We start from the raw sequence: 7758 nt of genomic DNA, 5'->3' as shown, positions 1-7758 counted from the left end.
GACAGGAAAATTATCTAATTGCGCTTATAAAACCTGCTGAAGTAAAGAGAAGGCGACCTAGAACAGGCAGTAGGAGTGTCAAGCGGGCTACAAGTTACAAGTATACTGTTAAATGTAGAAATAAGGAAGCAGATGTTTGTCGCTCTGCGTTTATTGCCTTCCATGGAGTAACAGAACGACGTGTTAAAAGAATTTCTAATTTGGCAAGTCACCTATTAGTTCCTAAAGATGGCAGGGGACGGCATGGAAATCAGCGAAAAGTGCCACCAAATTCTGTGGCAAATGTTCATTCCAACATATCTTTGTTTCCATATAAAGTAGTTCATTACAGTAACAAAAGTAAAAGACGTTATTTATCTTGCGAGCTAAACATCAGAAAGATGTACACCTTGTACCTCGAATCTTTTGAACCAGATGCTTATGTGCTAGTTAAAGATGGTAATGATGTTGAAAAGGTAAATGCGCGCATAAAATATCATTTTTACTGGCACTATGTTAAAAAACATTTTAATTACGGTTTTGGTAGAACAAAGACGGTTGTATGCAGTTGGTGTTCTTAGCTAAAAGTCAGCATTGCTAATGAAAAGAATGTGGCACTTTGTAACAATGCAAAAGTCTTCTTGTTCACAAGCGAAAAGCCAACCGGTTTTATTCACATGACCCAGTAGGCACGCAACGTTTTATTCACGTTTCAATCACGTGTATTTTAGGTGACTTCGTCCAGGTTACTATTTTACGTGAAAGTCACGTGAAAGTTACGTGCCAAAATATCTCGTCTTTCGGAACTTTTTTTATTTTAAAAAAAAACTGGCATAAGAAATGTGAAATAATATTTTTTATTATATTAATTATTTTTTTATAGTATAGTTTTTGTATTCATTATATTAGTTATAATTATTTACTTCTATGATAATATAATTAATTTTTATTGTAGTATTATCATAATTAAAAAAAAAAAATTGGTCTATATAATATCTTTTAACGCGATGCATTTAAGTTGTAATATCTAATATCTAAATTATATCAAATTAAGTTAAATAAATTAGTACCCTATTTGCCGTCCCTATTTGCCACACAAATAAGATTAAACTCAAATACAAGGTATGCTTTTTTTCTACTTTATGATATAATATTTTAGACTGGCGAATTTGTCCATTTTCCTTACTTAATTTAGTACGAAATAAGTTATGTTATAACGAATTTAATATCAAATTAAGTAAGCTACATGGAGAAATTATAAGTTCTAGCAGAACTTATTCTTGATTCTTGAGCAATAATAATGTCTCTAGAACTTCTGCATTATTACTCAAGAGTCTTTTAGATAAAAACCCAAAATAGATTTTCTTTCTTTATTTGGTTTTTATCAACAAGGTTAAAGAATTTATCCAAGATAATATCAATAAATAAATGTGTTATGTTATTTATTATTGATATATGTATATATTATTATTAAATACTTTATCTTTTTATAATATATGACATCTTGATCTCGTGCTTTACTTGTTAAAAAGGGTTAATACTTATTTATTTCTTTTTTTTATATTATTTGAATATTATATGATTATATATATTCGAGTTATATGAAATTATTATTATATATATTATATGACTTTTATTGTTATTATGTACAATATAAAACAGGTTATTAACGCGGATTTGTTCGATGTTTTCCCCACAAAAAGATAATTATGATGCTATTGTATTTGAAACTGCATTTTACTTATCTTTCAATGTTGACGACCTTCCAATATGTAAAGCAAGTTTCTCTCAAGTATAGCATTGCTTTTTTAAAAATTGTTTAATGATTTAGATCAAAGAAATAGCAACACCAGAAAATCTTGTTGCCAAAACAGTTGGTGACTCACCATGTAAGATTTGTCTTAAAAATTTGTGATTTAAGATGATTATTTAATATTAATATTATTATTTAAGTTTTTATTTGTTTCTTTTGAGCTAAATTTGGTGTTGTGAGCTATTATTGGAGAAAATATTGACTTATTCATTAGATAAAGTTTGATGCCTGCTCTTACCCCATTTCCTTCTTCATGTTTCAATCATGTATATTTTAGGTGACCTTGTCCAGGTGACAATTTTACTTGATTAAAACGTGAATGTTACGTTGCCAAAATATTGTGTATTTTGGAACTTTTTTTATTCATAATAAAAACCTGTGATTAGAAACTTGGAAAGATATTCTTTATTTACTATTTTTTTATAATTTAGTTTCAGGGATTATCTTATTCGGGATATTCCCGGAATACCAGATATTTTTCTGAAATTTATCTTTTTCCAAATATCCGAAAAGTTTTCTATACATACAACTTATATTACAAGTTCCATACATACAACTTATATTACAACATATAACAAGTATATATTATTCATCTATTTGTTTTTATGTTGTTTTAGTCATCATTCGTACAAAAATTAAGAAAATTTTTTAAAAAATTGAGAAACAACTTGGCTGAATGCAAAATTAAGGGGAAAATGAGGGGGGAAATATTCTGAATTTTTTCAGGATATTTTCCGTAAATTTTTTCCGGATATTTTAAATATAATGATTACATGAAATATGTAGTTTATATATTCATTATTGTAATTACTTTTTATTTTACTTTTACAATAATGTAATTATTTTGCATTGTAATTTTATAATAATTAGTTTAAAAAGTAGGGCGTAAGATATCTTATAACTTCGCAATGCATTTTTGACAAAAATAAAATGTCACATATATAATATTTTATCCAAACATATTATCTTATAACTAAGTTTTATCAATTTAGGTTTAATAAATATATTATAAAGCTTAGTTCAAAATTGTGTAATGTTATGGCAGATAATTATCATATTGCAATACGCAAAAGATCAAACCCTACTACGAGGTATACTTTTTTTTCTACCATATTGTATATTATTTTAGACTGTCAAATTTGTCAATGTAATTAATTTGATAATAAATAAGTTATTATAACTTATTTAATATTAAATTTATTAGGCTACATGACAAATGATAAGTTCTGCATAAAATATTATTGACTAGGAAGACCCAATGGTATTGTTATGTTATTGCCTAGGAATATCATTCTGTAGTAAGACCCAATAACCTTTTAACTTTTAAAGTTTGACTTTAAATTTCACTTTACCCTCTCTTTGTCTACTATTGTGATCGCACTCTGTAGTAAGAATTTGATTTAATTCATATCTTGTTGGAGAATGCAACTTGATTCTGAGTTGAATTTTCAGCACTCTGTATTTATTGGTGACCTAATTTGACAATACTTTATCATACATATTTTCAGTATTATACTTAATATATTATATATAATTAGGGGTAGATGAGGCTCCTTAGCCGTGGTGAATGTTTCCACAGCAAAAGGCGCCTCAAGGTGAAAATCTGACCATGGATAAGGAAAATCATGATATAAAATCCCCACTATAATGCTTTGTGGTTATGTGATAACTATTACATTTATATAAATTGTTTTAACTTTTGTGTGCATTCTAAAATGACATTTAATGCTGTTCAAAACTTTGTAGATTACTCATTTAAAGCAACTTTGTGGGCTGTCACCTTTGCATCTAGTGAGTTAATGTATGAACAAGTTAATGCAGAAACAGATGCAAATATAAGAAGATGGAAAACAAAGAAAACAAATTATCATGTTATCACAGTACACAGATGTTATCACATAAGGTGAGTACAGGTCTTTTTCTAATCACGCCTATCAGTTATTAACTTTATATAGATATAGATATAGATAAATCTATAGATAGATATTAGATATAGATATATATATAGATAAAAAAAAAATTTTTAAACTTGTATTTTTTATTATGTACTTCTTTTTTTTTAATCATCTGTCGACTTTTTTGTTACATCTTTTTTTATTAAATACTTATTTACTTTTTTAGCAATCAGAGTATAAAATTAGAAGGCAAATGACTTTTATTTTTTTACACTGTATGTAGTAATGTTTTCTTAAAATTATTTAATGATTTAGATAAAAGAAAACAAATAACACACTAGAAAATCTTGTTGCCAAAAGTAGTTAGCAACTCTCAAAGTAAGATTTGTTTTAAAAGTTTGTGATTTAAGATAATTATTAAATAATCATATTATTATTTAAGATTTTATTCGTTTCTTTTCAGCTAAATCTGATTCATTAGATGAAGTTTGATGCGTGCTCTTATAGAAGAAAATATCGACTGATTCGTTAGATTATGTTTGAAGCGTGCTTTTATGGGAGAATAGATATATAAGTTTGAAGCGTGCTCTTCGTAAGTTGCAGATCTACGACTTCGTACTTATTACTTATTGGATATAAGGAGGATATTTTAACAAAAGCTTTTATTACAAATTAAAAATTTTTATGTCAAGAACTAATATACTGACTAATAAAACCATGTATTTTAATACGTATTAAAGTATTTCCTCGACGATGAGTTTTTTTTCTTTACACGAATCCAAACACTTATAATTGTAATTATAAAGCATAGTTATTGCTTAAATATTACGTGCCAAAATTAACATAAAAAGCACGTCTTTTAGACAGTTTAAGGGGACCAAAAAGTCACCTAAATATCACGTGCCAAAAGTAACGTGAAAAACACGTCCATAAATCACGTGAATTGGTCATTTCATGAGGACCAAAAAGTCACCTAAATATCACGTGCCAAAAGTAACGTGAAAAACACGTCCATAAATCACGTGAATTGGTCATTTCATGGGGACCAAAAAGTCACCTAATTGTCACGTGCCAAAATAACGTGAAATTCACGTTTTTGTCACGTCGCTGTGCCTACTGGGATATTTAGAAATTATGTTTTTGGTTGTTTGTTTTTTTTTGTGATTAGAATGTTGCAATTAAAGTTGCATAGATTTTTGTTTGTAATAATTTAATTAAATTCAACTTTTCAAAACTATTTTTAAGCAACCAAAAATTTTTTTTAATCGATTGTTTAATAATTAATTTAGTGCATAATAATCCCGATTGCCTAAGTCAAGCATTCTAACTCATTTATATTTCTCTTTTATTCACAGCCATATTAACAATGCAAATATTGCATGGGCTAGTACCAACAAAAGCAAACTTGAATCTCTTCATCGTCATCATAAGCACATAACACGTTTAATAAACTCTAGTAAACGTTTTACCCATGCGAAACCTCTATTAAGAAAAATGAATGCGCTAAATTTATATATCAACTTAATGTTTATAAGGTACTAAGTTTTACTTTTTATGTAAAATAAATTCTTCCCCGGTTTCTTTTCATAATTTGTATTTGTCAAAAGATAAAAATAAATACATTCTACGCAATAATTTTATTAAGCAGCCACATTTTTAGACAAATTATAGTAAGTTTTGCATTGCTTTTCCAGACCATTTTTATGGAACAAAATACTTTAAAAAAATTTTTCTTAAGTTTAAATTGAACAATGTAACTACAACTCATCACAACGAAAACTTAAGGAACTAATTTTTACAATTGATGGTTTGGTAATATACTTTTAATATATATATATATATATATATATATATATATATATATATATATATATATATATATATATATATATATATATATATATATATATATATATATATATATATATATATATATATATATATATATATATATATATATATATATATATATATATATATATATATATATATATATATATATATATATACAGTGTCTCAAAAAATTATCCGACCAAATATTTTTTTAAATATTTTTCCTAAAAAAAGTGCTGTATTTTCATAAATTTAGATTTTTTTGGTAAACTCAAGATTAATAAAAATAAAACAACATGTTTTTAAATAGACTTTATTTATTTTAATGTAAAATATAAATCACAAAATTTTTAGTCTTAAAATAAAGGAACTTAGGTTGTTTTTTTATTGTCAAAAAAATATTCGACCAAACACATTATTTGATTCAAAATTAATTATTATATAACAAAACAACTATTTAATACTTTGTTGGGCCTCCCTTTGCTTGGATTACAGCTTCTAGACGTCTAGACATTGATTAGACTAAAAATTTTGTTTGTACCAATTGAATCTTTTTGCAGGCTTCTACAATTGCCATTTTGAGGTTATCTATTTTGGAGAATGACCAATCTCCAATATTTCGATCTAAAATTTCCCACAAATGTTAAATGGGAATAAGGTCCAGTATTGTGCGGACCATTCCAAGACCTCAACATTATTTTCAGCAAGCCACTCCTTGGTTTTAGTGGCAGTATGCATGGGATCATTATCTTGCTGAAATATAAATCCCAGATCCTAGCCGAAGTTTTCGAGCAGATGACTTCAAATTTTACTTTAATATGTTTCTGTATTGCACCTTATCCAATATAGTATCAATAAATTGGAGTGTTCCGTTACCCTTCCAAACCAATGAACCCCATACCATCACGTTACCGCCACCATAATTGAGAGTATCTCTCACACAGCCTAATTTGTAGGCTTCTCCGGCTTTACTGTAATAAAAATTTTCAAAAAACTATTTCGACTTGTGTGTAACAAACCATATTTGAGTAAGAAACACATGAAAAGAAGATTGGAGTTTGCTAACAAGTTCAAAAACCTGCCATTAATCTTCAGGAAAAAAATCCTGTGAGGCGACGAATCGAAATTTAAGTTAAAGTCATCTGATGGAGCCCAAAAAGTTTTTGGGCTCCATCAAATGAAAATCCGGAGATTCCATCAGAGAAAAGCCGGAGAGGACTACAAAATAGACTGTGCGAGAGGAACTCTCAATAATGGTGGCGGTAACGTGATGGTATGGGGTTCAATGGTTTGGAAGGGTATCAGGACACTCCAATTTATTGATACTATATTGGATAAGGTGCAATACAGAAACATATTAAAGTAAAATTTGAAGTCATCTGCTCGAAAACTTCGGCTAGGATCTGGGATTTATATTTCAGCAAGATAATGATCCCATGCATACTGCCACTAAAACCAAGGAGTGGCTTGCTGAAAATAATGTTGAGGTCTTGGAATGGTCCGCACAATACTGGACATTATTCCCATTTAACATTTGTGGGAAATTTTAGATCGAAATATTAGAGATCGGTTATTTTCCAAAAAAGATAACCTCAAAGTTGCAATTGTAGAAGCCTGCAAAAAGATTCAACTGGTACAAACAAAATTTTTAGTCTAATCAATGTCTAGACGTCTAGAAGCTGTAATCCAAGCAAAGGGAGGCCCAACAAAGTATTAAAATAGTTGTTTTGTTATAAAATAATTAATTTTGAATCAAATAATGTGTTTGGTCGAATATTTTTTTGACAATAAAAAAACAACCTAAGTTCCTTTATTTTAAGACTAAAAATTTTGTGATTTATATTTTACATTAAAATAAATAAAGTCTATTTAAAAACATGTTGTTTTATTTTTATTAATATTGAGTTTACCAAAAAAAATCTAAGTTTATGAAAATACAGCACTTTTTTTTGGAAAAATATTTAAAAAAACTGTTTGGTCGGATAATTTTTTGAGACACTGTATATATATATATATATATATATATATATATATATATATATATATATATATATATATATATATATATATATATATATATATATATATATATATATATATGATATATATATATATATATATATATATATATATATATATATATATATATATATATATATATATATATATATATATATATATAAAAGTTTGAACAATAAAATTTTCCGTACATTTTGTTAATTTTTAAATTAAAATTAG

General features: G+C 27.0%; 1 long non-coding RNA gene across 1 annotated transcript; it reads left to right on the top strand.

The window, feature by feature from the left end:
- Positions 1 to 931: 931 nt before the first annotated feature.
- On the top strand, positions 932 to 4438 carry LOC136089079 (uncharacterized). Its single transcript, XR_010642779.1, has 6 exons — positions 932 to 1101; positions 1811 to 1868; positions 2785 to 2883; positions 3539 to 3695; positions 4003 to 4065; positions 4151 to 4438. It is a non-coding gene; the product is annotated as an uncharacterized LOC136089079 (long non-coding RNA).
- Positions 4439 to 7758: the final 3320 nt, after the last annotated feature.

This window comes from Hydra vulgaris, chromosome 12 (assembly GCF_038396675.1).
Source record: "Hydra vulgaris chromosome 12, alternate assembly HydraT2T_AEP".
Lineage (NCBI taxonomy): Eukaryota > Metazoa > Cnidaria > Hydrozoa > Anthoathecata > Hydridae > Hydra > Hydra vulgaris.
The sequence above is the reverse complement of the archived record's forward strand: the minus strand, read 5'-3'. Positions and strand labels throughout refer to the sequence as shown.